Below are 26,199 nucleotides of genomic sequence, written 5' to 3' on the forward strand. Positions count from 1 at the left end.
GGAGGATATACGATGAACATCAACAAAAGCAAAACGAGGATCATGGAATGTAGTCGAATTAAGTCGGGTGATGCTGAGGGTATTAGATTAGGAAATGAGACACTTAAAGTAGTAAAGGAATTTTCCTATTTGGGGAGCAAAATAACTGATGATGGTCGAAGTAGAGAGGATATAAAATGTAGACTGCCAATGGCAAGGAAAACGTTTCTGAAGAAGAGAAATTTGTTAACATCGAGTATAGAAAGTCGTTTCTGAAAGTATTTGTGTGGAGTGTAGCCATGATTGGAACTGAAACATGGACGATAAATAATTTGGACAGGAAGAGAATAGAAGCTTTCGAAATGTGGTGCTAAAGAAGAATGTTGAAGATTAGATGGGTAGATCACATAACTAATGAGGAGGTATTGAATACAATTGAGGAGGAGTTTGTGGCACAACTTGACAAGAAGAAGGGACCGGTTGGTAGGACATGTTCTGAGGCATCAAGGGATCACAAATTTAGTATTGGAGGGCAGCGTGGAGGGTAAAAATCATAGAGGGAGACCAAGAGATGAATACACTAAGCAGATTCAGAAGGATGTAGGTTGCAGTAGGTAGAGATGAAGAAGCTTGCACAGGATAGAGTAGCATGGAGAGCTGCATCAAACCAGTCTTAGAACTGAAGACCACAACAACTACAACAACAGCAATGTATCGGTTGCCCCCTTCCCTGTTCAAGGCCGGACTGCTGCGCGAGAAGCATGATTGTTCAAGTTCGAATCTCTTTAACTTTATATTCATAGTGTTCTCGCAAGATGCATGTGGAAGTAGGCGATATGTTGGTTAACTCTTATCGGAGTTCTAACAGTGAAATACATCGTTACGCACAACTCCTCTAGTAGCGTCTGGAACTGGAACTGGGTGTGTGTCGCAGTATAGCTTTCGTGCTCGCTACACTATTCCGTCGTGAATCTCGTTGCTCTTCTCCTCTATCAGCCCGACCTTATAGAACTCCCACACTGAAAATAAATACTCAAGCATCGGTCGGATAACAGACTTGATAAAAATTATTTTCATTTCAAGTATATGTTTACTAACTAGGAAAACAGCTTCTTTTATCATTTACTTCCACTCATGTCAGCTTTTGCTGTTAATTATTTACATTACTTTTTTCAAATCCCAGTGGTGTGTTAAATTGACCACACGATCTTCATCAACAACATTCATTATGAATCTTTCTTTGAGCATTAATAAACTCTATTGACATTACTAGTTCCATGTTGCTCAGAGTACAACTTGTTGCAAAATTTTTTACATAAAGATCCAAATCATTGTACGTAATTAGTTGTCAGCTCCAATATTTCGCAAAAAGAGGTCGTACGCATGGTAGTCATGAAATTAGCCGTCATTTTGTAAACTTAAATCAGGTTGCTTTCCATAATGTATTGGGTGAGAAATATCAGAGTACAGGAAAATAGCTTTCATCCACTGCACTTAGTGCAAAGGATCTATCTGTTTTCCCTGATTACATGACGACTACCATCGAAGGCCCCGTGAGGCTTTTCGCTGCAGAAGAAAGTAAAGGGGTCTTCTAGAAACAGAAAGATTTCGCTAGTAATCGCCGAAAATTATTGGACGTCTCTTTGTCTTCGCATTACCGAAAAGAAAGAATAATAAATGCTCTGAGAGAAAAAAAAGAAAAGAAAAAACACCACTGAAATGCTTACGTTCCGATACCTAGTCACTGACCACATATCACTGAAGTTCGTATGCACATGCACTTATCAACTTCTAAAATAACAATAAATTCTTTCTCTTGCCAAAGAGCAAAAAACTGCGAGCTCATCACACTTGCACTTCTGTTGACTACGACAGGAATGCAGGCCTTGTACCACTTGGCCACACCAGGTTGTGAACAGGACTCTCCAACGACACACTCTACTGTACTTTCTCCAGCGGAAAGATCCAATAATATATGACACTTGTGAACTACCACTTTAACGGGGAACCGTTGCAACAATTTCGCTTGTGAAAATGAACTTAGTTCAAGACAAGAAATATGTAGCCTGATATTGAGTAAGGTCGCTGATGACCATGTTGTTGAACACTCTAAATTCATCATATACGTACATCATCATCAAGCACCACTAGTTTCGAGTGTCCCCCCCCCCCCCCCCGACTGGTATGCCAAAACCGGTAGAAACCTTCCTCTTCCGGTACAACAATTCCCCAGTGGCTCATTTCCAACACTGAGCCGTTCTGACAGGGTATCGATGTTCCGTCTAGTGTGAACACACCATTTGCCTTTGCTTAACCTGACGTTCCACTGAAGCCCAGCCTTAATCGATTGTTATGTTCATGTCCAGCACACAATACCAGCTAAAGGGTGATAACTGAAATGAAACTATACTTGCAACTGAAATATATGTCCTTACACAATTTTTTAAGCTGCTTTCAAAAATCTTCTTATTTTTCTTTTTTTGCGTGGACTTTTTTCGTAATGGAGTGAAGTCTATTTTATTTGTAGTTACAGAAATTTTATTTGAACAGCAAGCTGCGTATATGAAATTGCCGTAGTTTTTATGTGAGTGCGGTAGCTGGACACAGCAAAAGCATTGGAATGTAAAGGTTTGGCCAGACTGTAGACCCTTTGTGCTTGGGCCAGTCTTTCAAGAACGGGGAGGATCACGAATTTAAGAGTACAATTACTTTTAGAAAGAAAAAAAAAACCAAAAAAGACAGATATATGGACTGAATTCAGGTCTGTTACTGGTATCTTGATAGTGAATAAGAATCACATAAATTACAAGAATATTGTCAAAACTACGTTGGAAAATTTCATGAATGTGGTTGCAACACTAATGTAAAAGTCCAGTTTTACACTCATATACTGACATTTTCCTGAAATCTTTGAACATGCCAGTGCAGAATAAGGAGAATGCTTGCATCAGACCATTAAGGAGATGGAGGAGACATTCTAGGAAGGATGAAATGAAAGTATGATGACTGACATTTGTTGGGTGTTGTAGAGTGACACAGGTAGTAAAAAAAAGTGTAAGTTTGAAAATTTTATGTAACCGAGTACTCATATTGTTTCTAAGAGAACTGTTTGTAGTATTTTTGGCATATGCATAGAAAAATAACACAGTTATTATAAAAATGTGGACCTTGATCGAAATGTTGTTTGAATAGTTGTGCTGCAGTTACGTAAATCATCAAAATATGTGATTTTATTTACTGAAAAATTCTAACGTGACAGACAAAATAAAAGTAATTTTCAGAATCGGAATTAATTCTAGACCACTTATTTTTCAAAAATTATGTGACAATAGTTTTTGAAATGCTGGTTTATGTTGTGTTCTGCATTTTAATGTTTTTGGCACCTCTATTATCTTAACTGTTTTTGGTTTACATGTGACACGTTAACGATATTATGTAAAAACAGGTTGAAAATGTTGCTTTTTAACCATGGGTGGTCATATAAGCCTGCAATATGAATACTTACCAGCACATTTAAATGGCTATAGTCTTGTCAGAAAGAGACCCTTAAAAAAAGGAACGAATGTCGGATCTTGTGCAAGTCACACCAAGGAAAGGCACACAAGCGACCGAGTTTTTCTCGTATTTATTCTCCAGAGGCTTCAATCTAAGTGGAAATGCAGAGCGGATGATTTCCCACGACCCCTAGTCGTTTATTTTATCTCTGGCTATCGATTTTGTTTATGTATTTTAATCCAAACTCTGTGTGATTATATATTAAAAAAAACTATTCCTCTGCGGCGGATTATGAAATAAAGTGCAGACAATTGTATTTGTGTACCACTAAACAGCCAATATCTGCTGTACTTGGTTTTATTTTAGGTAGATTTTAAATAATGTGCACTTTCGTTTACATTGGCTTGCCCCCTTAAGACATTCTTCGAGTTCATGATACCCTTTTTTTCTGTCCCTCACATTACTCTCAAATTCGTGATCCTTCTCGTTCATGAAAGACTATTAGTCCCAGGCAAAAAATGTCTGCGAATACCTACTCTTGATTTAGACCTACAACCTTAATGCTATTATGTATTTACAGAGAGATGCTAGACGTTTCAGTCTGTAACGTCAGTGCTGTGCGCCCCACGCTGCACGAGGTTAAAGAGAGTTCCGACCCCGTAATTTATCACGCTGAGGCCTTGAATGACGTGTCCTCCTGTCATCTCATTAGTGCGACATATCAGTGTCGCTTGCGAAACTGTCCGTAAATACGAAAAAAATTAATGAAGTGGAAGAATGACTGCTATTGTGAGAGATGATGTCACAGTTCATTTCGAACCAAAAATAATCTAATATCTTCATGTGGCTTATTTCGAGAGGGTGTCTTTATTTAAACAGTTTGAACGTATCTGGTAGCAAAGTGATGTTTATTACTTCTGTGTATGCAAATGATGTATTTATGAATTCTCAGCCACTCAGCCACTATTTACCAATTCGTTAGACGTCGTACATGTAACTTAGACAATCTACTGTTGCTTTACGGGGTTATTTTAAGATATCAACAATTTCCATAAGAACGTCTTCGTTTTCTGAGGAAATATGGCGACTGGATCGCCGACGATCTCCACAATTTCCTTCCGCAGTGAGTACGGTGCTTATTCATGAGACCAAATAAACTGTCATTTGTGCTATTTAATCATGTCGCCTGTTAGCCAACGTAACACAGTAAGAACGGAAGGTTCAAAATGGTTCAAATGGCTCAGTGCACTATGGGACTTAGCAGCTGAGGTCAACAGTATCCTAGAACTTAGAACTACTTAAACCAAAGTAACCTAAGGACATCATACACATCCATGCCCTATGCAGGATTCGAACCTGTGACCGTAGCGGTCGCGCGGTTCCACACTGTTTTTGTTCGTTGTTGATCGTTCTGTTTGGTCATTGCGGACGTCACATGACATCCGTTCAAGATCGTTTGTTGATCTTTCCACTCAGTTTTTTTGTTACAGAGGCCAACCAGCTCTCTGACCGAACACGCTGAGCTACCGTGCCAGCAGACTGAAGCGCCTAGAACCGCACGGCAAAAACGGAAGGTAGTGAGTACAGTTCGCGCATGCAATCTGCCAAACCACACAACCTATCGATACAGAAAGGAAAGTGAACATTGTTTCTGCTCTACTATGCGATTCGGAGGGACCACAAATGATCACTGCTGACTCTGTGTTGCAAGTGATCTTAGTTAAATCTGAGATGTGGTATTTACTGGTGTCAAGGAAAACGTGGAAGGGCGGACCCACCAGTGTAACTTTCTTTTCACACAACCTGTTTATTTAACACTGTACAATCTTAAATTTGTTTTCTTTATAATTAACAAATTTGTGAAATGAATAAGCTTTTACAAGATAAAACAAAACAAGGACAACATGACAATAATTACAAGGGCTCGGATCTGCACCCCGCCCGTTATCGGGTGAAACAGCGGTGTTTGTTACCGTGCTGGACACAGTTTCTCTTATTAAATGTCCTTCTGCAACACATGAAAACTATTCAGGGTGTTACAAAAAGGTACGGCCAAACTTTCAAGAAACCTTCCTCACACACAAAGAAAGAAAATATTTTATGTGAACATGTGTCCGGAAACGCTTACTTTCCATATTAGAGCTCATTTTATTACTTCTCTTCGAATCACATTAATCATGGAATGGAAACACATAGCAGCAGAACGTACCAGCGGGACTTCAAACACTTTGTTACAGGAAATTTTCAAAATGTCCTCCGTTAGCGAGGATACATGCATCCACCGTCCGTCGCATGGAATCCCTGATGCCCTGATGCAGCCCTGGAGAATGGCGTATTGTATCACAGCCGTCCACAATACGAGCACGAAGAGTCTCTACATTTGGTACCGCGGTTGCGTAGACAAGAACTTTCAAATGCCCCCATCAATAAAAGTCAAGAAGGTTGAGGTCAGGAGAGCGTGCAGGCCATGGAATGGGTCCGCCTCTACCAATCCATCGGTCACCGAATCTGTTGTTGAGAAGCGTACGAACACTCGGCTGAAATGTGCAGGAGCTCCATCGTGCATGAACCACATGTAGTGTCGTACTTGTAAAGGCACATGTTCTAGCAGCACAGGTAGAGTATCCCGTATGAAATCGTGGCGGTGAATCGAGGAAGTACAGTACATACTGACGAAACTAAAATGAGCTCTAACATGGAAATTAAGCGTTTCCGCACACATGTCCACATAACATCTTTTCTTTATTTGTGTGTGAGGAATGTTTCCTGAAAGTTTGACCGTACCTTTTTGTAACACCCTGTATAAGCATCATTGATGACAAGAGTGATTCAATTACTGAAACAAACCACGAAAATTTTTTTATTTGGATACTGTATGTCGAAAGGTTCGGGGTTGAGATGCGCACCTGTGCTTAAAGGTTAAAAAAATCTGGTAACAATCATTACAATGATATGGCTTGCTTCAAAGCAGGCAACCTTTTCATTTCAGTCAGCAACAAGGTGCGACTGGATGCCGACCCGCCCTTTTTGACAATCTTATTCTGACTAAAGCTTTGGTGACAGTTGGCTGTTAATATGTCAAAAATTAAACTGCTTCTCAGTTATGAAGGCCGCTATGAAGGAACGTTTTAATACACTACGTATGAGCAATTATTACAAGAGAACTGACTCGGCGGAACCACAAGATCCAGTAAAAAAAATACGCCAATAATGACCCGGTCTTTCAAGGAGATGAATGCACAGCTCAGTACAACAGGTAGTTCAGATTATCTCAAATACGATTACAACCAAGGAATTGAACCGGTTAACATCTACATCTAACCACAAGACCCCTGTTTGTTTAACGGCAACCTGTGCTTTGGTACAATTGTCCCGAGTGTATTTCGAACCAGGAGCTGATTCATTAGAACATTAATGATCAGGTATGAACTAGAAAGAAAGGGGCAATATAATATCAGAACAAATTTTCAAACGACAACTAGTGTCTTGTGCAATACTACGGTCTATTTTTACGACCAAAGAGCCGACCGAATGAAACTCTGAGGGTCGGGTCAAGGTAACTGCAACCATGGTCTCCGAGCTGATACTCCATGCTGCTGCAAACGTCGTCGAACTGTTCGTGCAGATGGTTGTTGTCTTGCAAAAGTCCCCATCTGTTGACTCAGGGATCGAGACGTGGATGCGTTACAGCCATACGAATAAGAAGCCTGTCATCTCGACTGTTAGTGATACGAGGCGTTGGGATCCAGCACGGCGTTCCGTATTACCCTCCAGAAGCTACCAATTCCGTATTCTGCTAACAGTCATTGGATCTCGACCAACGCGAGCAGCAATGTCGCGATACGATAAACCGCAATCGCGATAGGCTACAAGCCGACCTTTATCAAAGTCGCAAAGTGATGGTACGCATTTCTCCTCCTTACACGAGGCATCACAACAATGTTTCACCAGGCAACGGCGGTTAACTGGTGTTTGTGTATGAGAAATCGGTTGGAAACTTTCCTGATGTCAGCACGTTGTAGGTGTCGCCACCGGCGCCAGCCTTGTGTGAATGCTCTGAAAAGCTAATCATTTGCATATCACAGCATATTCTTCCTATCTGTTAAATTTCGCGTCTGTAGCACGTCATCTTCGAGGTGTAGCAATTTTAATGGCCAGTTGTGTAGTTCCACAGCGACTGTATTCTGAATTCGCGAAATAGCCATGTCTGGGCAGACGAAAACCCTTGTGCCGTAAAATGTTCAGGATTTCAGCATCGGTTTTGTATTAACGTGTGGGCAGTATTCTGGGCGGTCATGTGATTGGGTCATACCTCCTTCCGCTCAAGCTAACTGGTCCTGCATACGTGATCTTTCTACAAAACGTATTGGACCCGTTCTTGGGAGCTGTCCCACTGAGTGTCCTGTCAGGAGATGTGGTTTCAGCATGATACAGCACCACTTCACTTCTCACATTTGGTTCGGAGACGTGTGAACAGACGATATGGTGAACGATGGTAGGGCGAGGTAGTCCAACCGTGTGTCCACCGCGATCGCAGGACTTAGCTCCTATGGACTACTTCTTGTAGGCTCGTATGGAAAGTTTAATTTACGAGAATCCCGCAGAGACAGAGGAAGACCTGCTGGCACGAGTTCTGGCCGTTGCACTAGAAACGGAAGAGAGACCAGGTGGGATGGAGAGTGTGTACCAGAAAACGCTTCGTAAGTAGAATGTCTGTAACAATGTCGGTGGTCGCCACATCGAGCCCCTACTATAATGCAACAGTAGTGCTCTGTACGTAATGCTGGGTTCTTCTTCGTACTTGAATAATATAAACACGTATTCGTTATGTTTCCTTTCCTAATAGTTACGTAATAATTGCACTTCGAAACGATTAATTCAATTCCTCAAGCTGAAGTGCACGAGTAACTATCTGAATTGAAACCGTCGTAAAACGGAAACGTTAGGTTTTGGACGTGGGCTCCTACTCAAAATATTATGTACTCTCTTCCCTCTCAAGGTCCCCCAAGTTTATAACGGGAATTTTCCGAACGCACTATATAGTAACTCATCGTAAGGTAGGATTGTCCAGTAAAAGTTTTCACTGTCTCGGCCAGAGCGGCAGTACCTTCATATCTCCGCACGAGAAATAAAAGGAAAGCAGATATACACTGCCTGACAAAAAGAAATAGAAGCTCTCAGAAGACACGATATCAATGCACCGTACTCGCCATTGGAGAGTACGTAAATGATTGGAGTTTCAATTTTCTGTGGCTTTGGAGGGTATGTAAATGACTGGAGATTCAATTTTCTGTGACAGGCTGGAGTGCGTTTATGTTGTTCGTGTTTGATGTTGTTACCAATTCTGTTAGGGCACGTAAGAGGCGTGAACGGTGTCAGATGTTGAGTGATCACAGAGAAGGACAAAGAGATGCCGCTTATTTGAGTGACAGAGTGTTATCAGTACCTGACAGTTTTCAAAAGGGTGTCATTGTGGCTCTCCACTTGGCCAGCTGGTATAATTTCGCAGGTCCAGATGTGATGGGATAGTGAGCTGCATAGGAAGAGCAGGAGTACTTGTTGTCAAGACTCCAATATATCCCATCTGACCAACACAAGGATGGATCGCCGTATTGTGTGCATCAGGCACATTGAAACCCTGCCATCTGAAAACGAGTAATGGACTTCATGCAACATTCTGTATCATCCAGAACCACTGGCCAGAAAATGGAAGCAGCCAGACTGGTGAATTACCGTTCGTTGCTCACTGCCTGTGTCATCACAACACAAACGGCTGGCTGTGTTTGGAGTGGTCCCGTGATAGGGAAGCATGAATTGCAATTGAATGGCGTCGCATTGTATTCAGCGATGATGGTTCTACACTACCCCGAATGACCGTCGTCGGCGAATATGACGGCGACCTTCCAATGAGAGAGACAGCCGCGTTATTCCTTGCGTTGCGGTGTGGGGGCCTTTTGGTTTGACTTCAGGCCACAGCTGCTAGTGACTGGAGGTGGTTCTGGCGGCACAGGGGTATGGGACGAACATAGTGCTTCCTTATGTGTTACTTCCTTGGTGCCATTTTTAGAGTTCTGTACTTTAATATCTAACAGTAAAGCACATGCGAAAGGGAGAAAAGTGTTGCTCATTTTAAGGGTCTTACCGGTCTTAGATGAAATACTCCCGAGATTTGTACCCAAATACTGGAAAGTTGCACAGGTCACGCCGATATTCAAGAAAGGTAGTAGGAGTAATCCACTTAATTATAGGCCCATATCGTTAACGTCGACATGCAGCACGATTTTTGAACATATATTGTGTTAGAACATTATGAGCTACCTCGAAAAAAATGGTCTATTGACACACAGTCAACATGGGTTTATAAAACATCGTTCTTGTGAAACAGAACTAGCTATTTATTCGCATGAAGTGTTCAGTGCTATTGACAAAGTATTTCATATCGATTCCATATTTCTGGATTTCCGGAAGGCTTTTGACACTGTACTACACAAGCGGCTTGTAGTGAAATTGCGTGCTTATGGAATATCGTCTCAGTTATGTGACTGGATTTACGATATTCTGTCAGAGAGGTCACAGATAGTAATAATTTACGGAAAGCCATCGAGTAAAACAGAAGTGATTTCTGGCGTTCCCCAAGGTAATGTTATAGGCGCTTTGCTGTTTCTTATCTATATAAACGATTTGGGAGACAATCGGAGTACCCGTCTTAGGTCGTTTGCAGATGACACTGTCGTTTATCGACTAATGAAGTCATCAGAAGAGGAAAACAAATTGCAAAACGATTTAGAAAAGATATCTAAATGGTGCGAAAAGTGGCAGTTGACCCTAAATAACCAAAAGTGTGAGGTCATCCACATGAGTGCTAAAAGGAACAAGTTCGGTTATACAATAAAGCAGTCTAATCCAAAAGGCCTAAATTCTACCATATACCTAGGTATTACAATTACGAGCAACTTTAATTGGAAAGAACACATAAAAATGTTGTGGGCAAGGCTAATAAGGCTGTGTTTTACTGGCAGGACACATACAAAATGTAACATACCTACTAAAGAGACTGCCTGCACTACGCTTGTCCGTCCTGTTTTAGAATACTGCTGCGCATTGTGGGATCCTTAGCAGATAGGACTAACGGAGCACATTGAAAAAGTTCAGGAAAGGGCAGCACGTTTTGTATTATCGCGAAATATGGGAGAGAATGTCACAGAAATGATACAGGATTTGGACTGGACATCATTAAAAGAAAGCCGTTTTTCGTTGCGACGGAATCTTCTCACGAAATTCCAATCACCAACTGTTTTCTCCCGCTGCAGAGTGAAAATCTCATTCTGGAAACATCCCCCAGGCTGTGGCTAAGCCATGTCTCCGCAGTATCCTTTCTTTCAGGAGTGCTAGTTCTGCAAGTTTCGCAGAAGAGCTTCTGTAAAGTTTGGAAGGTAGGAGACGGATGCTGGCAGAAGTAAAGCTGTGAGTACCGGCCGTGAGTCGTGCTTCGGTAGCTCAGATGGACAGTCTGCGTCCGGCAGGGCAGTAGTGCGCACCGCGCTCGGCCGTCCACGCCGCTGCGCCCGCGGAGTGTTTTGTTTACATCGTCGTCACAGCGATTCTCAGTCGAACACGCTCTAATGGCCAACTCTTACAGGAAGAACACTCTTAAGTTCACCTTCTCAAATGAATACGCACGACCCAAAGCACTGGCCGTCGAACGCTTCCTACGCGAAGACGTGAAGATCCCCCGTGACGAACTCATCGGCATACACCTATCGATCATTAGCAGCGTCGTTTATGTTAAGATGACTTCCGACGCTGCCTGCAATGAGATTATTCAAAGGACGCGACATGGACTAAAATTTCGGCACTCCGACGGAAACGTCGGGCCTGTGGATGTCGACCATGCAGGACTTGGCCTTCGGACGATCCGTGTATTCGAACTGCCTTTTGAGGTAAAAGAAGATGAAGTCATCGCGGCGCTAAGTCCGTTCGGAAAAGTCCAGAGCCACTTAGCCGAGACATGGGCACAGTTTACGACGTATCCGGTGCTTAATGGTGTGAGACAAGTCCGAATCGATCTCAAACGGCATGTTCCATCGTACATTTCTATCGGCGGCTGCCGCGCAGTGGTCATTTACGACGGACAACCTCGAACATGTTCCGGTTGTGGCAAAGAAGGCCACGTCCGTAATGAATGCCTGCAACGCCGCATCACACAACTAAGGCCCGACGATACGAACACCGACAGAACCACGACCACCCTTCCAGTCACCTATGCGGCGACACTGCACGTCCAGCCCACACATGACGCCGTTCATGAGCATCTCTCTGGTCCGATACACTCGGAGGCGTCCCAGCACCTTGACACCGACGATGCCGCCCGTGAACATGTCCAACAGCCGGACACACCCACGCTAGAAGATCACAAGGATGCCAGTGAGAGTGTTCTGCGGAATGACGACCGCATCATAGCACCCGCGGCTTTTGTACCCGAACGACGTGAATCTCTTCCTTCCTCAGACACCGAAACTCATTGCCGAAAGCAGAAGTCGCCCAAACGACGAAAAAAATGCCGCAAGACATCAGAATCAAACATTGAGCCCCCTCCGCAGGACGAAGAGATGGCACATCACTCTGACGGAGAACACGATAACACTTTCTCCTCTGCCACGGAGACGCGTCATCCAAAAGACGGTGAACCGTCCAACAGAGAGCGTGCGCAAGCCCCGCGCCCTGAAGCCATGGAACATAGCACGCCTGTTGTCACCGACGCAACTGAGCCGACTCGGCCGGCGCTGCCACCTCTCGCCGATGTCAAACCTGTCGGACATTTTTCATGGGCGGATGACACGGATTTCCCACCTCCATCTGATGCGGAAATGAGATCTGTTCCTCCGTTAGACCAACACTAAAATGGGGGAAGTTTCTACGGCGACTACTACGACTTCTATGGACTTCCAGCATCCACCACAACAATCTTCACCAGCTACGACCCTATCGGCAGCACGAATCTCCCATCAGGCGTACCGAATAGCTACTATCAATACTAATAATATCGGCTCCCACGCTAAACTTCAACTGCTCCGTGACACGCTAAGAGCAGCGGACATCGACATCGCCCTGTTACAAGAACTGAGGACAGCAACTTGGGCTGGGTGTTATGGATATGAGACGTACGACGCCCCTGCAGCTATGGAACACACAGGCGCAGCCATCCTCCTCCGAGAAGGGATTGCAGTTTCCGATGTCGCATACCTCCCAACAGCGCGAGGGGTGGCCATCACAGTTGACGGACTCAGAATCATTAATCTGTACGCCCCATCGGGCACTGATAAACGGAGGGATCGCTCCCAGTTCTACGCAGAAGATATCACACCTTTATTCCTCGGCCGATACGATCATCTCATCGTAGGTGGAGATTTCAACTGCGTTCTCGAGCGCACAGACCAATACCCCCATTTCACCACATGTCCGGAACTTCGCTTCCTCGTCCGCCGCCTTCGTCTCCTCGACACTTGGCGAGTGGTACACGGCGACCGCCCGGGGTATACACACATTACGAGCCACTCCGCCAGCCGACTTGACAGAATATACATCTCTAACGCTCTAAAATCAGTTCTCCTCGACGCGGAACGTTGGCCGTCTGCCTTCTCGGATCATGACATCTACATCTGTACCATGAACCTACGTCGACAATCTATATGGCGAAGTGCAGGACCTTGGAAACTCAATGTAGCACTACTGCGGGACCCTGAATGTCGACAACAGGTCACCGACACGTGGCACACCTGTGTTCAACGAATTACGCGTTACGAGACCACACTGCAGTGGTGGTTGCTGTGCGCCAAACCGGCCATCCGACGCACATTGACACACTATGGCAGAGCCAAAGCCAGGTGGAATCACCATACAACTGATTTCTACTATAGCGCTCTACGTGAACTCATGGATCAACCTCCATCCCCGGATCGCCTAAAAGAAGCTCAACGCATTAAGGCGAAGATTTTAACCTTGACCAGATGTCGTCTAGAGGGAGCTATTGTACGAGCACGCAGCCAAGATAGGATTAACGGTGAAGAACCTTCTATGCATCATATTATTCAAAATGTTCGTCGACGCCGACAGGCTTTAATGACAACTTTAGACTTACCTGATGGACGCCGGCTGACTTCGCAAGCTACCATTGCGGATGCATTCACAACACACTATAGACTTTTATATCAAGAGGTACCTGCCGGTGCGGAAGCCATTGCTGAGGTTACCCAGGAGACACTTGGTACTCTAAACGCAGCAGCGGCTACCCTCCTGACTTCTGAAGTGACCAACGACGACGTCCAAGGCGCTGTGGCTAAAGGGTCTCTGAATCGATCTCCCGGCCCGGATTGTTTACCTCTCGAATTTTACAGAACCTTCCAAGATTTGATGATGTCACGATGGAGGGACATGTACTGGGAACTTTTGTCCGTCGCGGCGAACCCGCCACCAATGTTCATGGAAGGCTTACTTGTACCAGTCCCGAAACCCGCAGGAGGAACACGACTCGACAGTTATCGGCCGATCACGTTACTCAATTCCGACTTCAAGATTTTCACACGCCTTCTAGCAGTGCGACTCAAACATGTCTTACGAGACATTGTTTCCCACGAGCAAATATCTTTAGGAGGTGATCGTAATATACAGACAGCCCTCAGTGAATAGCGAGATGTGATCGCTGTGGCAACACACTCGAGGCTGCCAGGCGCTTTAATCTCCATCGACTTCAAACAAGCGTTTGACCGCGTCAATCATGCATTCCTGAACGCAGTGATGAACCGAATGGCAATTCCCCCGACGTTCACGCAAGTGGTTATGCGGCTCCTTCGTGGAGCAACGTCCAGACTTCTCGTCAACGGCAGACTTACAGAACCTATACGGATTGAACGCTCAGTACGGCAGGGTTGCCCCTTGTCGACGGTGCTTTATGCCATTGTGATGGAACCACTCATTTGCGGATTACGGGGACGTTTGACAGGTATTCCACTCCGGGATCATATGTTCCGCTGCCGAGCTTACGCGGACGACTTGGCCCTCGTCGTACGTTCAGCGGCCGACGTACAAGCTGCAATGCAGTGGATTACCCGTTACAGTGAAGGGGCAGGGAGCGCTATGAACGTGGCAAAATCATGCGCCATGAAGATCGGACGCGGCCTTCCCGCAGACAGCGTCGTCCCATTTCAACTGGTGGACACTCTTCGCTGTCTCGGGTTGGTGTACACGCGAGACATTCGCCGCACCTCGGCGATCAATTATCGGGCGCTGCTGCAACGCATCCGGGCCAACATACAAAATCACATTCTACGCCCGCTGAATATGTGCCAGAGAGTCACCTTCGTCAATAACCATCTGGCAACCCGGATACCCCATATAGCGCAGATTCTGCCCATCACTGCGACAATGGCGGCCAGATTACAGGCGGCTTTCGGCTATTTCATTTGTTCTGGACACATATTCAAAGTCCAATATGAAGCTCTCACCTTACCGAAGCGGGATGGTGGCCTCGACCTGGTTAATGTGAGAGCCAGGACTACGGCACTTTACACCAATACTATGCTCCGGTTATGGAAAAGCCAAAATGCTAGTTTTACTGGAATTTTGACGACCGAGCTCGCACCTGTTTCGAGACGCCCACCGACGTCTTTGGCGAACATCCCACCTCCGATGTCACGTATCGGCCGTTTCTTTTTGGAGTACAGCTCCATATGCACCGAGCTCCCCAGGACCAGGAAGACGACCACCCGCGACATCTACCGCCTTCTCCGAAAGTCTCCACCACGCAGCCCCGCCGAAACACGTCAACCTCAGGTTTCATGGCCTACAGTTTGGAAAACGATCCACCAACCATATCACACCACTGACACCACCTCTATGTGGTACCTTCTCGTCAACGGCAAGTATACTACAAGACAGGAACTGCATCGTATTGCACTGGTGGACTCACCCCTGTGCCTCAAATGCAATGTCGAAGATACAGATTTACATCGTTTTGAGTGTGGGCCAGCAGCAGCTGTCTGGACCCTCGTACAGAAGATTGTGGCTTTCTACCTCCGAGTACCACCACATCATGTTTCTCCTACTATAATGATATATCCTGACACGACCTACTTTCCACCGGCTAAGTGGCACGCCGTCACATGGATCAGTGGCATGGCTGTCAACTACCTCTTCCGGGACGACATCGTCGATCCGGTGGACTTCTGGACACGCCTCCAAGTACGTCACCACACCCTTCGCCGACATCGACACTATCGGGCCACTTTCGCGAACTATTTACAGAGTATTTTCACCAACCCGCCTCAAAGCTGGAATCTCAACGAACATTGCCAACCAAGACTGGACGATCCCACGTTCCCCTTCAATGGTCAATGATAGAATGCATTTTGTTCTGATGGCGCGCCAAAGTGGAGCATGGCGCGGGAAGTATTCCTATTTTATTTCACTTCTCTTTTCTCCTCCTCTTCTAAGTTTTTTCTCCTTATACATGTTTATCCCTTTCACACATAGCTCTCTATCTGCAGCCTATTTGTTTTTCTTTCTTCTGTGCTCCCCCAAAACAAAAACAAAAAAAAGACAAAAAAAGAGTTTTCTGCTGATGGTGAGACTGTATACTCCTTTATGTTAAAAAAAAAGCTACCTCTTATGTTTTCCATTTTCAAAGGGTATTGTGTTATTTTATGAAGAACGTCGTCTCTTATTTTCATGTTCAAGAGTTTTTTTTTAATAAATAAAAAAATTTTTTATAAAAATACTAAAAAAAAAGTTGGTAGAGCACTTGCCCGCGAAAGGCAAAGGTCCCGAGTTCGAGTCTCGGTCGGGCACACAGTTTTAATCTGCCAGGAAGTTTAATATAACAAGGTGTTTTGCATCAAGGCGGACTCAACTTCTGATATTGTTGCTTAACAGCATACTTCGTAGTGTATTACGTAATAATTCGCTTCTTTTATTTTTCCCAAACAGTGGCGACGTGATGTGTATGGGGAAATCATTCATGGTGATTCTGAACGAAGCGCAAGCCAGCATACAGATTATAAGAGTGTAGCAACACTTCGTGACTTTTACCGGCTGTTAAATTCAAAGAACACGCGCGCGTGCAGAGGTAACGCCCAGCCATATAATAGTTGAGATGAATAACTACCAGCATTGGAATTTCAAATAGGAATTGCAATAGCTGTGCTGTCAATGAACTGCATACAGATTTGAACTATGTTTGCCACGTGCGAGACTTGCCATTACGCTTAGTAACGCTTAAGTTCAATGACCAGACATCCAGATGCGGAGGATCATGACCTTCGGCCCCAACCCCCCTCTCTTCACCTCTCCCACATAAAGAAAGAAAAAGCACTGTACTGACAGATGAGGTAAATAAATTACTGTAATAATTTTTTGATATTTCATATATTACTATTATTGTTGTTATTATTATTACTAAAATCGTTAAATTTGTGTGTAGTGTTACAGTAAGTGGTATTATGGAGTGAGGGGCATGGGGCAGTACAAGATTTTGACTCGCCCCCGCACACAACCCCCGCCCTCTACCCTCGCCCTTCAAGAACGGAACCTCCGATCCGAGCTCCTTTGCACACTGCTAGAACAATGACAGGAGAACAATGTTCGAAAAACGCCATCTGTACAAGATATTTTAACTCATTGTAAATTCCCACGATGATCATAAAGTAATAAAATAACACAAATGGTGGGACCCCTTAAAAGAACTCAGCAAGATCGTCTGTCTAAGCTATGAACTACAAGCCTACAGGACAGCTAACTGATGAACGTCCAAGGACAAGCTGGTTTGAGGAAAAAGTCTGTGCAATCCATTCCATGGAGTGAAGATGATGATCGGGATGAATAACAAAAAGCTTAGTACCCTTTTTTGGATGGGAGGGAGTTGGGATAGAATCTTTATAGTAGTTCCGTTATTAAAATGACCAACCCTTCCACCGAGCGACGTGGCGCAGTGGTTAGCACACAGGACTCGCATTCGGGAGGACGACGGTTCAATCCCGTCTCCAGCCATCCTGATTGAGGTTTTCCGTGATTTCCCCAAGTCGCTCCAGGCAAATGCCGGGATGGTTCTTTTGAAAGAGCGCGGCCGACTTCCTTCCCCGTCGTTCCCTAATCCGGTGAGACCGATGACCTTGCTGTTTGGTCTCTTCCTCCAAACAACCCAACTCCAACCAACGCCTCTTTCTATGTCTACATATACACTAAATCTACCACTCAAACCACCTTCGGTGTGTCGCGGAGGGTACTTCCGAAACACCACCTTTTCGTTTCTTTTTTGTTTCATCCGCGAATCATGTCGGAAAGTATCCGCATCAGCTCTAGTTGTAATGTTTGCCAAGACAGAACATGAGGGCTCGTCACTATCAAAATACCTTTCAGCATACAACCGCGCCGCTGCTCTAACCGTTTGGCGACATCTGCTGTAAATGAAAACCATAACCAGTTTGTAAGACCTGACATCGTTGGGAGATACAGTGATCTGTATTATATGTTTAAAAAATTTTAGTAGACGTCTTGATCTCGATTACAAAAAATTCGTGGCTACCGGTTTCGGTTGCTTGCTAAAGAATCGGTTCCTGTGGACAGTTTTGGCCGTAACACATTTCATTACGAAGTGTAACACATCAATAGCACAATTTGGTCAAAATATGGCTGTCAACGGATAAAACCGACAGAAGTTTCCTGACGGTTTCATATCAACCAGGCTGTGATCTACTTTTACTATCGTTTTATGGCCAACATTGCATGTAGATACTGATCCTTTAGAAAGCACGATCTGAGGAAAGCTGTTAATCAGTCGGCAAGTTGTAAATTTACAATTTCGTTGAGTCTAGGGCTATGGAAAAAAATTAACACACTCAGCTTTTCTGCTGTGATATTCATTGTGAAACGCTGAACAGCTCCACGAGCATGTTGTGCAATCGCTACAATAGCAGAGCATAAGCTGATTTGGGTGGGGGGTTCAAGGACACAGGTAAACACAGAAACCGTAGTTGGTTATGCATTTGCCCACGTCTGGTACAGTAGGGAAAACGTTGGTGTGACTTCTTCCCCCCGGGTGGAACGTTGGTTTACTACACTGCTATCTTCTAACTATTTCATCAAGTTGCACTCTTGTCATTGGAATCCTCTTCGAAGACTATCTTGAATTCCTTACAGAAGCATATAATTTTATTAGAAAAGCAGCTACAAGCGTTTAAAAATTGCTTCTATACATCAAATAACTCGTCACAATGTTCGCTATCACTTGTCGACAACCGCACGTAGTTCTGGATATATTTGGGGCGGTTGTCTTAAGGTGTGTTTACACTGGCTTTGTTTTATGACCGCACTTGGTGTGAGAGAAAAGTAAAGAGGCTGATTTTTTTATCTACCAAAGTTTTTATTTTTTTCAAACAACAGTGTTGTCCGTTTCAAAGTAGTTCCGTTCGGCAGCTATGCACCGGCGAGGTCGTTGTCCCCAGTCCTGAAAGGCTTCAACTGGTAGGGCCTTTATGCAGTCGGTCACATTCTTTTGATTGTTATCCGGAGTCACAAAATGATGAGCTTGAAAAATATTTTTCACTTGCAAGAAAAGAGAAAAGTCACAAGTATTCAGCTTAGGTGAATAGGGAGGCTGTGGAACAATAGGAATGCCTTTTGAGGGAAGAAATTTCGTGATAGAAGTGGTGATGTTACATGGCTCATCATCCACTTGTCTGCAGTATCCGATCTCACTCGATTCACCATTTTCCTCGATTCAGCCTTTTCCTTGATTCACCACCGATAGCGCTCTCAAAAATCACCTGACACTTGTTTGGAGCTGAAACTCGGACTGATCATTTGGAGGGATCAACACACCGATGTAAACATTGAACAACACAGCGTCGACAGATCGCTCGCAGTGTTGTCAGTCTCATTACTTTTCTCACACAGCTCGTATTTAGTCACAATAGCGTTGCCGCCAACGTTACTGCAATGTGGTTGCAATACACGGAAATTTTGCAGTATGACCCGGGGAATATTGCTATAGTTGCAGTATCTTGTAGGCAGTTGCCGGGGTATTGCAGAGGGGCTGCCAGTGTTGTCCACCAAGAACGGGTAATATAATACTGTAAAGAAATATCTTTCTGTTGCTTTGCTTGTAATTTTTTCCCTCTCGCTCTCACATTTCTTTCCATCTTTCTCATCGACAACGTTGCAGTAACGAAACTGATATTAGAGCGAAAACAGTATCGTTTCACTTTTGTTCCAAAGTTGGTGCGCGTACATATCTCGCCAGCTGTTTGTCGCTTAGAGTTAATTGTGTACGGCAGTCGAGAAGTGCATAAACGAGAGAACTTTGAATTTAATAAATGTGATTCTTCTACGATGAGAACCACGGGAAGTCGAATGTAATGTAGAGAAAGATCGTATTTTGAAAAAAAGACAGTTGGCAAGCTGTTGCTGATGGGGTCGGTAAGCCGTGTGCGGTTCGCGTTGGTGCCGTCAGTAGGTTGGCATCGTGTAATAGGGATAGTGGCGTCTCGTTTTCTTCTTCTGTTTACTGGCACCACTACGTTGCCTAACGTTGTCTGTCCGCGAGTGGCAGCAGCAGCGATTAACGATATCTAGTGCCCGTACTATCTTTGAAAGGACGTGAAGTGTTTTCCGGGTCAGGTGTGTCGCTAGTTCGATTGGGACGCAGCAGCAGAGAGGTCCGGCAGCGTGAGGACATGCCGGGACCTCTGGCGGCACGCAGGTATTGCCAGATCGAGGGGCTGTAGTTGCGAGGGCCACAACCTCGTTGTCCACCGGACCCAGGACGTTGAGTTGAGTGAACATTAATCCAGTACTGAAACCTCCACTATTCTGATATCACGTCGTTTGTTCGTGCGTTGCTGCTCGCAGGGTTGCCGTGAGACGAACCGCAAGTGGAGCGTGTCGAGTTGGCGGAATTTAAGACCGTCTTCCGCTGCCTGTTATTAGTTTTTTTAATTTGGTGTTATTATTTGGTGAAGTGCAACAAGCGGTATTTTACTGCCTAGTGGCCGGTAACGCCCCAGTTACCTGGCCTGAAGGTTAGCGTGTTTTTGCGGCAGTGTACTTTTCCTCGTCTTGCCGATGCTGTCCAGCATAATGTATAGTTCGACAGCCTCCTTGATTGAGGTGTGGATTGTGGTTTCTTTTGTTTACCTTGGTTGTAGTGGTTCTTTCTGCCTTTCGATGTATTAAACACCAGATTCTGAAGACGCAGTGCTGTCTGTCGCTTCGACCTCGCTTGAATCATTCCCTTGTTGTACTGGTTATCAACGTTAAGTGCATTGGTAGTAGCATTGATCGGCTTTTAAACTGTCCCTAGTTTGAGTTGCCAACCTGTTAGGTGAGCTTAACTCTTGGCTGTCTGTTTCGCCGCTTACGCAGCTATAGGGACTTTTCTCAGGTCGATCCTTGGAGCACTGTCTGTGAATCACTCCCTTCCTTATTTGGTCTGATTGTGTCAAATGTTTTGCAAAATTATTTTGGTATTTTCAACATGTAGTTGTCTTGTAATTCAGGCCTTCAATCATCAGTGTTGCTTGTGTTACAGCCATTTTTTAAAATGATTGTTTAAAAAAAATATTTCCTTAAATAAAATGTGTGTGTTTACTATGCAACCAACGGTAACTGATTAGGCCCCGTTCACACCTTTTCCTGCTCTACCTAAGTCCCACATTTCAGTCGGAACCACGTTTCATTTCGTTGTGAGCTGTAACACGTGTGTTTCTGAGTGCTCGTGAACAGAAAGAAAATGTAAATAAAAATTCTGTTCTTGTTTCAAACTTATCTTAAAGAAATGCTCCAGTCCTACCTAAGCACTGCATAATTCTGGTACGAAGAGGCTTGCTGATGAGGTACGGTACATTAAACGTCTGTACGACTCACTTGTATCTAAAAACCAAAGCGTGGTCCCCAGTCGGGTTATAATCGGTGTACACTTTCCAAAATTTTTATCGGTTTTAGCAGTCCTCCAGCTAATTGCTTCTACGAGATATTCGAACTCGTGTTTCGACATTCTGGTAAGATTGTGCAGAATAAGTAAGTAGGCCTAGCCTGTTCACTAGCTAATTTTTCAGAAGCGTTCCTCTTACTTAAAAAAGAACGCACCCATAAAGCACGATCTCTCCTGTCCTTTCTAACTTTATTTCTTGTGCAATGGAAGAGCATTAGGACTGTCCCCACTGTTACTAGTTCATGTTCGTCCGTTTTATGGGCAATAGAGTGTCTCCGTGGATACACTTCTGGCCTGGAAACGTGTCGCTACAAACATTTCCACAAAATAGTGGCCAGTAATGCTGTAGCACATGTGGCTGATATTCGAGTGGCCACATTTCTGCCCGAAAAACATTGTCGGGTCATGTAGTTGGCAACTGCAATTTTTACGGCCCATATAAAAACCTGTATTGGCCATACGACACTGAACGTTCTTGATCGCGTTATGGTCCACAAGCAACATACTTGTCCCACCAAGAAAGTGGATACTCCATTGCCGAATCTATTGGTCATTCAACAGATCTCAATGAAACGAAAGTTATGAACTGCACGTCAAACACTTACGACAATATCATCAAGCAGTTAATGAAAATACGAGTGTCAGGAGAAAAATCAATGGGGATGGCTGTTTCCAGGTGAGCATTGCATGGAATTGGGGAAAAAAAATGGTTCAAATGGCTCTGAGCACTATGGGACTCAACTGCTGTGGTCATCAGTCCCCTAGAACTTAGAACTACTTAAACCTAACTAACCTATGGACATCACACACATCCATGCCCGAGGCAGGATTCGAACCTGCGACCGTAGCAGTCGCATGGTTCCGGACTGCGCACTTAGAATCGCGAGACCACCGCGGCCGGCGGAATTGGGAAACATTATCTTATGCGTAGCCGACGTTTCTTCCGATTTTACTGAACGATGATAACCGATCTAATCATGTTAAGGTGAGCTTTCACCATGGACGCCCCTCAAAGCAATACACACATGTACAACAGAAGCGTAGCCACACATGTAATGGCTGTGCAACGACTTACTATGAATACACCACGTGTGTGAAGGCAGGTCCTTAAATAGTGGAGAGCTGTGTAGAGTTGCTAGAGTGCAACTGAAGGCTACAAGAAGTTGCCGATAACCCAAAATTTAATGTAAACAGTTAAAATCATTGAAACTTCCTGGCGGATTAAAACGGTGTGCCGGACCGAGACTCGAACTCGCGACCTTTGCCTTTTGCGGGCAAGTGCTCTACCAACTGAGCTACCCAAGCACGACTCACGCCCCGTGCTCACAGCTTTAATACGTCCAGTACCTCGTCTCCTACCTCCGCTGTAGAGGGAGAATTTCATTCTAGTTAAAATCATTATTCTTTTGTTATGCTACTGAATAGTAAGGGGTGGGAAATTTGGAATTTTTATTAAAACACATTAATGTAGCCACAGGCAAAGTCAAGTCGTGCCAGAGGCACAGGTGGAAGCAGGAATCGAGCCAGTATGTCGCAAGTGGGTCATATCCTCAACACATTACGACACTGCCTGCTGAGTGAGAATGCACTTTTAGCAGAAGACAGCGACAGAAAACCAAAGGAAGTGAGACAAGCACATTCATCAGCTCGTACGACATGGCGCAAGAAGCTCCATCTCTTACACAAGAGCACGTAGCAAGGAACTGACACAGCAGTTAACAGCCTGTTAAATGAATAAAGCAGTTTAAGGAGAACATAAGCGGTCATCACAAACCGAGCCTCATGTCATAGCCTCATACTAGCTTCCTTTAAATACTCTAATGTTCCAGATCGATTCCATTATTACATTACTATAGTGACGTTCCAGCACAGTCTGTGAACTAGCCAATTATGGTCTCTAGATGATGAACTTCACCGATAGAGAAACTGTCTTCCAACACCACATGGCAGTGTGCTGCCAGCAGTGAAATTCAGGTCTTTTGGGGTCCATGTTCCTGTTCAACACTCATGCTCCTCTGGGTGCTGAAACGTATGACGCTGTAGGGAGAAGATCACAACTGTCACAGGTACATAGTGGATGGATCACCTAGGGTCATCGTAGAATTTGGACTGGGCCCGAGGACACTCTGCCAGTGTGACATCGCTTCATGCTGGACAATGGCTGCCCCTGCTCCCTGGTAACCTGCCACATCGCCAGTGTGGCTGACGTCTTCTCCTGGGAGTGCAACTACTAAGTTTACTGGACGGATGTCAGCTAGAATCTCTATCGGTAGATGGTAGGCGATGCATAAGTTCACCAGGTGAAGTTCATCATGTCGAGTACACCATTGGCTAGTTCACAGACTGTGCTGGAACGGCTTGGACATTGAACGGGGAACAGCCGAGACTGGTGTGGAAGAACGACGACTTGTAAACATTGGGAATGAATGATCTAACTCTAACAACGTTTTACTAGTGTCGAGGACGCTTCATAGCTCCCAACAGTTATTCTGACTTCGTGCAGAGGTGTCTCCAGTCGGCCCCTCTGTACTGTGCAAGCCTCTTCATTTACTTTCGTATCTGCGTGAGAAGTGTCAACAGCATTTGTTGTAGGTTTGTATTAGGAAAGGGCTAAATTATTAATTACTACTATTAGGTTACAAAATTCCAGTTCTAACCAAGGTGCCAGAAACCTATTAATTATTTAATAGGTCTCGTGTAGGCCACTCCGGCATTACGTTAAAAAAGCTATGTTTTGTAAGTATTTACGTAAATTTTCTGCACTGCACTCTCATACAGGTATCACATTTGCATGATACGTAACTACAGGACAGCAGTGAAGGTCTCACAATATATTTGCAACTGTAATCGTGTCAATGCTTTCGTGTTGGAACGGAGGCACAACATGCTCAAGAATTATGACTTTTTGGAGATCGAGAATCTTCTCTATACAAATCAACACTTATCCCAGAAACAGAGATCTTCCGTAACTCAGTTCGCTTTCTCCATCCATGAGATTCATAGCGCTGTAGACAACGACGCTCAGGCTGGCGTCGTGTTCCTTGAATTGAGGAAGGCATTTGCCACTGCAGTTAGTGAAATATACGAGTTTACCGACTATCAGATCAGATCTGCGGCTGGATTAAAGGCTTCATTGCATATAGATCTCAACACGCCGCTCTTAACGGAACGAAATCGAGAGATGTATCTGGAGTACCCTATGATAATGTTATTGGACCGTTACCACTTACAATGTGTATAAATGATCTAGTAGAAAGCGTCGGAAGCTCTTTAAGACTGTTAGCAGATGATACCGTTATCTATAAGAAAGTAGCGTGGCCAGAAGACATTATCGGTTTGCAGACGTACCTGCAGAGAATAGATGAATGTTGCAGGCTCTGGTGGTTAAACCTGAACGAAAATGAATGTATCATATTGCGCGTACATAGGAATATGTATGAAGCGCCAAAGACAGTAGTGGAGGTACGCATATTCAAATACAGAGATATGTAAACAGGTCGGCAACGCCTATATAAGACAACAAGTGTCTGGCGCAGTTGTTAGATCAGTTATTGCAGGTTATCAAGATTTAAGTGACTTTGAACGTGGTGTTATAGTCGGCCCACGAACGATGGGACACAGCACCTCCAGGGTAGCGATGAAGTGGGGATTTTCCCGTACGACCATTTCAAGAGTGTACCGTGAATATCAGGGATTAAAAGGTACTGCAACAATGCGACCAACGACGACTGAAGAGACTCGTTCAAGGTGACAGAAGTGCAACCCTTCCGCAAATTGCTGCAGATTTCAGTGCTGGTTCATCATCAAGAATCAGCGTGTGAACCATTCAACGAAACATCATCGATATGGGCTTTCGGAGCCGAAGGCCCACTCGTGTACCCTTGATGACTGCAGGGCACAAAGCTTTACGCCTCGCCTGGGCCCGTCAACGCCATTGGACTGTTGATGACTGTCAACATGTTGCCTGGTCGGACGAGTCTCGTTTTAAATTGTATCGAGCGGATGGACGTGTATGGGCATGGAGACAACCTCATGAATCCATGGATCCTGCATGTCAGCAGGGGACTCTTCAAGCTGTTGGAGGCTGAGTAATGGTGTGGGGGAGTACAGTTGATGTGATAAGGGCCTCTGATTCGTCTAGATACGACACTGACAGGTGACATGCACGTAAGCGTCCTATATGATCACCTGCATCCATTCATGTCCATTGTGCATTCCGACGGATTTGAGCAATTCCAGCAGGACAATCTGACACCCCACACGTCCAGAATTGCTACAGAGTGGCTCCAAGAACGCTCTTCAGAGTTTAAACACTCCCGCTGGCCACCAAACTCCCATGACAAGAACATTATTGAGCATACCTGGGATGCCTTGCACCGTGCTGTTCAGAAGAGATCTACACCTCCTCATAATTTTACGGATTTATGGACATCCCAGCAGGATTCGTGATGTCAGTTCCCTAAGTAATAGTTACAAGTATGTTACTGTACTACACTTTCTCATGTTATTCTCTGTTTCTTATGTCAGAAACAACTTTTGTAGCATAAGTTTCATTCTGTTTAATTATCGTTTGGTGTTACTTACGACTTACAATATGCTTATCCCATGTGTGTGATCTTGGAGATGCGTTTACTCGGTCCCCATACACAAGATGGCCGATTTCCGACGTTCTTCGCTCACATTTACAATAATGCTTCACATACAATTTTTATTGCATTTTGAACGTGTGTTGTTTACAGTGTGTA

The sequence above is a fragment of the Schistocerca gregaria genome, chromosome 5, assembly GCF_023897955.1.
Source record: "Schistocerca gregaria isolate iqSchGreg1 chromosome 5, iqSchGreg1.2, whole genome shotgun sequence".
NCBI classification, from domain to species: Eukaryota; Metazoa; Arthropoda; class Insecta; order Orthoptera; family Acrididae; genus Schistocerca; species Schistocerca gregaria.